The 10,005-nt window shown below is 32.9% G+C and overlaps 1 long non-coding RNA gene across 1 annotated transcript; it reads right to left on the bottom strand.

The window, feature by feature from the left end:
• Positions 1-9,209: 9,209 nt before the first annotated feature.
• Positions 9,210-10,005, bottom strand: LOC135266683 (uncharacterized). Its single transcript, XR_010334823.1, has 2 exons — positions 9,767-10,005; positions 9,210-9,718 (listed from the first exon to the last, which is right to left on the bottom strand). It is a non-coding gene; the product is annotated as an uncharacterized LOC135266683 (long non-coding RNA).

Here is a 10,005-nt window from a genome sequence, read left to right as displayed (position 1 = left end):
GCTCTTTCCAATCTAAAAAAGCATTTTCTCCTAGCTCTTTTAGTTTGGCCGTAATCGGCGTTTGAAAATTGAAAATTTTTTTGCGAGATATCGCCTTGAGTCCTATGCCATTTTGTAGAGTTTTTTATTCCGGTTGTCCTCCATTTTTCCGTTTCTCGATAACTCTAATAGTTTCGCCGTAATTGGCGGTTGAAAATTGAAAAAAAGTGAAAATGGAAACCTTTTTTTGCGTTTTTCTCGGAAACTGTAAGAGTTAGAGCAACGAACAAAAAAACATCTGATAGCGCTTAATTTTATCTATTTTTTCGACCAAACCCGGAGCCGCTCCGGGCAACGGTTCCGGCTACAGAGGCGATCAAAGTTTTTCACTAAAAAAATTCATAAAAAAAAAACTAAAATTCGTAGAGCAATGCGGTTTGTTCGGTTGAATTCTACGGCTCATTTTACATAATATATCAATTTTTCACAAGAATTAAAAATTTAAAAATTTTTGCCTAAATTTAGGGTAGCCATTTGTCATAGTGAAAAATTTTATTCATTAAAAAAATTCATAACTCGAAAACTAAAAGTCGTAGAGCAATGCGGTTTGTTCCATTGAATTCAGCGGCTCATTTTCTGTATTATACCAACTTTTCACGAGATTTAAAATTTTCAATTTTTTTGCTAAAATTTCCTGTGTTATTACTTACTTACCTTCAAAGAGGTGAAAAAAAAAATTTTTTTTAAACTCACTCCAGTAAATTTTTATAGACTTCTACATGTCTTAACAACCCACAAAAGTTGTTTTTAGTCCACAAAAAGTCCATATGTTCGATTTTTAGAAGTTTGATTTTTCAATTTTCGTCGCAATTTTTGTCGATTTTGGGTACCCGGAACTTTTGTCAAGCAATAGCTCCGGAACTATCAGAGATAACCCCATGAAGTGTATTATCGTTGGAAAGCTCCTTAAATTATCTATCTTTTTCAAAAAAAATTATTGTTCTCCGACTAATAGTTTTCGAGCAAATTGGAGACAAATGCAAAAATTGGGAAAATTTTAAAAAATTCATAACTAAAAAACTATTGGGAATTTGGCAATTTTCTCGATGCCAATCGATTCCCCGGATCATTTTGCATAGGAATGAATCAAAATAGTTCCACTTTTTCGAATAGTTTAGCCAAAAATGAGAAAATAAAAAAAATTAAAAAAAAGTTAACACCCCCCCCTTAAAATCGGTCAATTTTTAAAGTGTCTCTAAATCAAATAAAACCGATTCTATCTTATAGATTTTGATGTGCTCTTTCCAATCTAAAAAAGCATTTTCTCCTAGCTCTTTTAGTTTGGCCGTAATCGGCGTTTGAAAATTGAAAATTTTTTTGCGAGATATCGCCTTGAGTCCTATGCCATTTTGTAGAGTTTTTTATTCCGGTTGTCCTCCATTTTTCCGTTTCTCGATAACTCTAATAGTTTCGCCGTAATTGGCGGTTGAAAATTGAAAAAAAGTGAAAATGGAAACCTTTTTTTGCGTTTTTCTCGGAAACTGTAAGAGTTAGAGCAACGAACAAAAAAACATCTGATAGCGCTTAATTTTATCTATTTTTTCGACCAAACCGGGAGCCGCTCCGGGCAACGGTTCCGGCTACAGAGGCGATAAAAGTTTTTCACTAAAAAAATTCATAAAAAAAAAACTAAAATTCGTAGAGCAATGCGGTTTGTTCGGTTGAATTCTACGGCTCATTTTACATAATATATCAATTTTTCACAAGAATTAAAAATTTAAAAATTTTTGCCTAAATTTAGGGTAGCCATTTGTCATAGTGAAAAATTTTATTCATTAAAAAAATTCATAACTCGAAAACTAAAAGTCGTAGAGCAATGCGGTTTGTTCCATTGAATTCAGCGGCTCATTTTCTGTATTATACCAACTTTTCACGAGATTTAAAATTTTCAATTTTTTTGCTAAAATTTCCTGTGTAATACTTACTTACCTTCAAAGAGGTGAAAAAAAAAATTTTTTTTAAACTCACTCCAGTAAATTTTTATAGACTTCTACATGTCTTAACAACCCACAAAAGTTGTTTTTAGTCCACAAAAAGTCCATATGTTCGATTTTTAGAAGTTTGATTTTTCAATTTTCGTCGCAATTTTTGTCGATTTTGGGTACCCGGAACTTTTGTCAAGCAATAGCTCCGGAACTATCAGAGATAACCCCATGAAGTGTATTATCGTTGGAAAGCTCCTTAAATTATCTATCTTTTTCAAAAAAAATTATTGTTCTCCGACTAATAGTTTTCGAGCAAATTGGAGACAAATGCAAAAATTGGGAAAATTTTAAAAAATTCATAACTAAAAAACTATTGGGAATTTGGCAATTTTCTCGATGCCAATCGATTCCCCGGATCATTTTGCATAGGAATGAATCAAAATAGTTCCACTTTTTCGAATAGTTTAGCCAAAAATGAGAAAATAAAAAAAATTAAAAAAAAGTTAACACCCCCCCCTCAAAATCGGTCAATTTTTAAAGTGTCTCTAAATCAAATAAAACCGATTCTATCTTATAGATTTTGATGTGCTCTTTCCAATCTAAAAAAGCATTTTCTCCTAGCTCTTTTAGTTTGGCCGTAATCGGCGTTTGAAAATTGAAAATTTTTTTGCGAGATATCGCCTTGAGTCCTATGCCATTTTGTAGAGTTTTTTTATTCCGGTTGTCCTCCATTTTTCCGTTTCTCGATAACTCTAATAGTTTCGCCGTAATTGGCGGTTGAAAATTGAAAAAAAGTGAAAATGGAAACCTTTTTTTGCGTTTTTCTCGGAAACTGTAAGAGTTAGAGCAACGAACAAAAAAACATCTGATAGCGCTTAATTTTATCTATTTTTTCGACCAAACCCGGAGCCGCTCCGGGCAACGGTTCCGGCTACAGAGGCGATCAAAGTTTTTCACTAAAAAAATTCATAAAAAAAAAACTAAAATTCGTAGAGCAATGCGGTTTGTTCGGTTGAATTCTACGGCTCATTTTACATAATATATCAATTTTTCACAAGAATTAAAAATTTAAAAATTTTTGCCTAAATTTAGGGTAGCCATTTGTCATAGTGAAAAATTTTATTCATTAAAAAAATTCATAACTCGAAAACTAAAAGTCGTAGAGCAATGCGGTTTGTTCCATTGAATTCAGCGGCTCATTTTCTGTATTATACCAACTTTTCACGAGATTTAAAATTTTCAATTTTTTTGCTAAAATTTCCTGTGTAATACTTACTTACCTTCAAAGAGGTGAAAAAAAAAATTTTTTTTAACTCACTCCAGTAAATTTTTATAGACTTCTACATGTCTTAACAACCCACAAAAGTTGTTTTTAGTCCACAAAAAGTCCATATGTTCGATTTTTAGAAGTTTGATTTTTCAATTTTCGTCGCAATTTTTGTCGATTTTGGGTACCCGGAACTTTTGTCAAGCAATAGCTCCGGAACTATCAGAGATAACCCCATGAAGTGTATTATCGTTGGAAAGCTCCTTAAATTATCTATCTTTTTCAAAAAAAATTATTGTTCTCCGACTAATAGTTTTCGAGCAAATTGGAGACAAATGCAAAAATTGGGAAAATTTTAAAAAATTCATAACTAAAAAACTATTGGGAATTTGGCAATTTTCTCGATGCCAATCGATTCCCCGGATCATTTTGCATAGGAATGAATCAAAATAGTTCCACTTTTTCGAATAGTTTAGCCAAAAATGAGAAAATAAAAAAAATTAAAAAAAAGTTAACACCCCCCCCTTAAAATCGGTCAATTTTTAAAGTGTCTCTAAATCAAATAAAACCGATTCTATCTTATAGATTTTGATGTGCTCTTTCCAATCTAAAAAAGCATTTTCTCCTAGCTCTTTTAGTTTGGCCGTAATCGGCGTTTGAAAATTGAAAATTTTTTTGCGAGATATCGCCTTGAGTCCTATGCCATTTTGTAGAGTTTTTTATTCCGGTTGTCCTCCATTTTTCCGTTTCTCGATAACTCTAATAGTTTCGCCGTAATTGGCGGTTGAAAATTGAAAAAAAGTGAAAATGGAAACCTTTTTTTGCGTTTTTCTCGGAAACTGTAAGAGTTAGAGCAACGAACAAAAAAACATCTGATAGCGCTTAATTTTATCTATTTTTTCGACCAAACCGGGAGCCGCTCCGGGCAACGGTTCCGGCTACAGAGGCGATAAAAGTTTTTCACTAAAAAAATTCATAAAAAAAAACTAAAATTCGTAGAGCAATGCGGTTTGTTCGGTTGAATTCTACGGCTCATTTTACATAATATATCAATTTTTCACAAGAATTAAAAATTTAAAAATTTTTGCCTAAATTTAGGGTAGCCATTTGTCATAGTGAAAAATTTTATTCATTAAAAAAATTCATAACTCGAAAACTAAAAGTCGTAGAGCAATGCGGTTTGTTCCATTGAATTCAGCGGCTCATTTTCTGTATTATACCAACTTTTCACGAGATTTAAAATTTTCAATTTTTTTGCTAAAATTTCCTGTGTAATACTTACTTACCTTCAAAGAGGTGAAAAAAAAAATTTTTTTTAAACTCACTCCAGTAAATTTTTATAGACTTCTACATGTCTTAACAACCCACAAAAGTTGTTTTTAGTCCACAAAAAGTCCATATGTTCGATTTTTAGAAGTTTGATTTTTCAATTTTCGTCGCAATTTTTGTCGATTTTGGGTACCCGGAACTTTTGTCAAGCAATAGCTCCGGAACTATCAGAGATAACCCCATGAAGTGTATTATCGTTGGAAAGCTCCTTAAATTATCTATCTTTTTCAAAAAAAATTATTGTTCTCCGACTAATAGTTTTCGAGCAAATTGGAGACAAATGCAAAAATTGGGAAAATTTTAAAAAATTCATAACTAAAAAACTATTGGGAATTTGGCAATTTTCTCGATGCCAATCGATTCCCCGGATCATTTTGCATAGGAATGAATCAAAATAGTTCCACTTTTTCGAATAGTTTAGCCAAAAATGAGAAAATAAAAAAAATTAAAAAAAAGTTAACACCCCCCCCTTAAAATCGGTCAATTTTTAAAGTGTCTCTAAATCAAATAAAACCGATTCTATCTTATAGATTTTGATGTGCTCTTTCCAATCTAAAAAAGCATTTTCTCCTAGCTCTTTTAGTTTGGCCGTAATCGGCGTTTGAAAATTGAAAATTTTTTTGCGAGATATCGCCTTGAGTCCTATGCCATTTTGTAGAGTTTTTTATTCCGGTTGTCCTCCATTTTTCCGTTTCTCGATAACTCTAATAGTTTCGCCGTAATTGTCGGTTGAAAATTGAAAAAAAGTGAAAATGGAAACCTTTTTTTGCGTTTTTCTCGGAAACTGTAAGAGTTAGAGCAACGAACAAAAAAACATCTGATAGCGCTTAATTTTATCTATTTTTTTGACCAATCCCGGAGCCGCTCCGGGCAACGGTTCCGGCTACAGAGGCGATCAAAGTTTTTCACTAAAAAAATTCATAAAAAAAAAACTAAAATTCGTAGAGCAATGCGGTTTGTTCGGTTGAATTCTACGGCTCATTTTACATAATATATCAATTTTTCACAAGAATTAAAAATTTAAAAATTTTTGCCTAAATTTAGGGTAGCCATTTGTCATAGTGAAAAATTTTATTCATTAAAAAAATTCATAACTCGAAAACTAAAAGTCGTAGAGCAATGCGGTTTGTTCCATTGAATTCAGCGGCTCATTTTCTGTATTATACCAACTTTTCACGAGATTTAAAATTTTCAATTTTTTTGCTAAAATTTCCTGTGTAATACTTACTTACCTTCAAAGAGGTGAAAAAAAAAATTTTTTTTAAACTCACTCCAGTAAATTTTTATAGACTTCTACATGTCTTAACAACCCACAAAAGTTGTTTTTAGTCCACAAAAAGTCCATATGTTCGATTTTTAGAAGTTTGATTTTTCAATTTTCGTCGCAATTTTTGTCGATTTTGGGTACCCGGAACTTTTGTCAAGCAATAGCTCCGGAACTATCAGAGATAACCCCATGAAGTGTATTATCGTTGGAAAGCTCCTTAAATTATCTATCTTTTTCAAAAAAAATTATTGTTCTCCGACTAATTCATATTAGAGCGCGATGTCTGACGGTGCAGACGCATCCGGGCAGGCTCTCTGCAAGAAATGTAAAAAGCAAACTAACAGTGGCCCCAAATGTATTACATGTGGAGCCAATTATCATACAAGTTGTGCTAAGCTTATAAAAAAAGCCAAGTTTATAAACGATAACGAAGTTAACTGTTGTGCTGTGAGTGATACCGGCGAAATTAGTGATTGCGAATCTCTTGCTCAAAGTGAAGATACGTTTAGCTCCCTCAGGAACGAAATCAAGTACCTCAAGACAATTATCGATCACAAAGATGTAATCATCAAGGAATTAGATGAAAAAATCCACCTTCTTAAAGTCAATGCAGCGCTCATAGAGGTAATCGAAGGCCAACTTAAAAACGATCGCGATAATGGAAGAGAAGTTCGCGAAAAAGTGAATGCAGGTAAACAAGCCTGGCTTATCAACAGCGATGAACCTCCGAAAGTACCTTTCAACTTGCAACGTCCTGCGACGATGATGGATAAGGGTTTGCCAAATTCCAAAAACCTGACAAAAAATAGGGACAGAACATTTCCTCCCACATTACAAGTAACAATTCCTTCAACTTTCGGAGTCTCTACCGCTGATACCAACACAAAAACGCCGCAGAGTGATAAAGAGGACGGCTTCATTCTGGTCCAAAACAAAAAAAAGAAGGCATCCGCGTCTACCAAAGTGGCCCCACAGAGCTTACAAGCAACTAAACCGATCTCGGGAGCTTCTAGAAAAAAACCAATGATTGGCTCATCAGCCAGTACTGTTTTAAAAAGCGTTCCTAAATCAGCTCATCTTCACTTGTCTAGATTAGATCCGGACACCAAGGTCGAGAATATCCTGGACTATATCAAGCCCCATGTGTCCAAAGCAAACTGCGAAAGACTACAATCGAAAAATCCAACCCTATACTCGTCATTCAAGCTATCTGTGCCACTAGGAGAACTTGAGCAAGTCATGAATTCTTCCATCTGGCCCTGTGGAGTTACTATAAATCGTTTTTTCTTCAGGCGCCCCCAAAACAACAATCCACCAAACCAGAGTGTAGTGGCGTAACTGTGTTAAATTTATATCACCTTAATATTCAAAGCTTAAAAAACAAAATTTTAGATCTAGAAGCCTTTTTGCTGTCCGATGGCCCTTTTGAAGTACTATGTATCAATGAGCATTGGATGACGGCTAATGAAATCGAGGTTCTTAAATTAGGAAATTATTGTACAGTTTCTAGCTTTTGCAGAACTTTGCGCTATCATGGTGGAGTAAGTATTTTTGTTCATAATTCCATGACTCATTGCAAATCTTTGAGTTTTGATAGTATTGAGTTTGATTTTGAAGTTTCTGGATGTTTATTAAATGACAACTTAAATGTAGTTACATTGTATCGTTCACCTTCGGGGAATTTTGATGTTTTTCTGAAAAAATTAAATTTAATGCTTTCGTCTTTAACCAAAACCAATAATAAAATTATTGTAACAGGCGATTTCAATGTGAAATTTGGCACTTCGGATAAGCTTGCTGTTGCTTTGGTTAATACTTTTCTTTCATATGGTTTATACTCAACTGTTTTTACTCCAACTCGAGGAAATTCCTGCCTAGATAACATTTTCACTAACTTTCAAATCAATGATTATCAAGTAACAACTCATGATCCAGGATTATCTGATCATTGTGGTGTATGTATGAGTGTCTTTGTTCCTACTTCGTCTCTAGTGGCAAATGAAAGTTCTAATACCAAATATAGACCTATAACTGCTTTAGGATTATTCCACCTATATAACTTTATTGAAAATATCAACTGGGATTTTATCAACAATACTAACAATGATGTTGAAGACTTATTTACTCAATTTAACAGTATTCTAGTACATTATGTATCTATTTGTTTTCCTGAAAAAATTTTATCCACTCGAGCATCAAAAAATTGGTTTAATGACAATTTGCGATCTTTACGTAACATGCAAACTCTGCTTTTTCAACTTCAAAACAAACAGATTATTGATAAAGAGGTTTACACTGATTTCAGAAAATTCTATCGCAGTGAAATTGCAAAAGCTAAAGTTAAATTTCATGATAACATGATCAACAACGTCCCTAACAAACAAAAAGCATTGTGGGATATTGTCAACACAAAGAGAAAAAATTCTGTTAAATTGCCTACGAATCTGTCGCCTGACACTATCAATAACTATTTCACTAACATTGCTGCCAATACAATTAACGCGTTACCCAAAACATCAAATATTTTAACATCGTTTGAAACTGACTCTCGATTTTCTTTCCATGAAGTTACTTATAATGAAGTTAGGGATGCCATTAATCATTTGAAGAAATCTAATAGTTGTGATGCCTACAATATTAGTTCAAAAATTCTAAAATCGTTAGTAAATCTTATAGTTATTCCTTTGACTAAAATCATTAATAGGTGTATTAGAGAAAGTATATTTCCAGCAGTTCTAAAAACTTCCAAAGTTGTACCGGTTTTTAAGAAAGGAGATCCGAATGACATCAGTAATTATAGACCTATTTCTCTAGTGCCTATCTTAGCAAAGGTTTTTGAGTTTATTTTAAAAAAGCAAATCAACTCGTATTTTGAGAATAATAGTCTCTACTCGCAGTTCCAATTTGGTTTTAGATGCAATCACTCAACATCCCTAGCTATTAACTACCTTAGTGAAAAAATTTTGTCTAGTTTTGAAAATAAGGAAAATACCTATGTTTGCTGTTTGGACTTAACAAAAGCATTTGATTGTGTTGAGCATGGTATATTGTTACAAAAATTAAAATCATATGGATTCTGTGTCAGAAGTATTAGTTTGATGAATTCATACTTAATAAATAGATGTCAGTTCGTTTCTGCTCACAATATTAATTCCAATAAAATGGAAATTAAATTTGGTGTACCGCAAGGATCGGTCCTAGGACCGACTCTATTTCTCATCTTTATAAATGACCTGCCACTTTCTATTAAAGATACTAATTTCTTACTGTTTGCTGACGACACCACTATCTATGGCGCTTTTGATTTAAAAGAGGCTCTGGATCACATAAAAACTTGTGTTGAAACCAAAATTAAAGACTGGTTTATTGGTAACAAACTTACCGTTAATTGTGCCAAAACTCAAGAAATTATTTTTTCCTTAAACAAATCATTTATTACCCCTTCTTATATTAAGCTGTTAGGTGTTTTTCTGGATTGTGGATTGACTTGGGAAACTCATTGCGACTACTTAGTTACTAAACTTTCTAAAAAATTGTTCTTGTTTAGGCAGTTGGTATCTACCTTATCGACTAAAACTTTATTATCAGTTTATCATGCCATATTTCACAGTGTTCTTTCATATGCCATCCTTGCTTGGGGTCATTCGCCACATACAGCTAAATTATTCAAAATACAAAGAAAATGTATCAGAATTATTGCTGGCTGTCACTATCAGAGTGACTGTCGTCAATATTTCAGAAACTTCAAAATTTTAACGGTTCCCTGCACTTATATTTTGCAATGTCTTCTATATACTCATCAAAACTTAAACAAATATGATTCGTTTGATCATACATACTCCACCAGATTCCGGCATTTACTCAGACCAAATTTTCTGCGATTATCACGTACTAGAAACAGCACAAGTTATTACTGTATTAAATTATTTAACATGTTACCTGACACCTATAAAAACCTCGAGTTCAAGGCTTTTAAAAACTGTGTTAAATCTTTCTTGCTACAAGAGGCATTTTACTCTGTTGATGAATTCAGTAATTATTTTTGTAAAATGTCATCTTAACTAAGTTTTCTTATATAATTATTATTATCTGCTTTTGTAAACGGTTAAAGTGTATTTTCTTGTTTTCTCTTCTTTTCTTGGTGACGTATGTAAGATACTTTGTATTTATAACATCAA

This window comes from Tribolium castaneum, chromosome 1, assembly GCF_031307605.1.
Source record: "Tribolium castaneum strain GA2 chromosome 1, icTriCast1.1, whole genome shotgun sequence".
Lineage (NCBI taxonomy): Eukaryota > Metazoa > Arthropoda > Insecta > Coleoptera > Tenebrionidae > Tribolium > Tribolium castaneum.
This window is presented reverse-complemented; position numbering and strand designations above follow the sequence as displayed.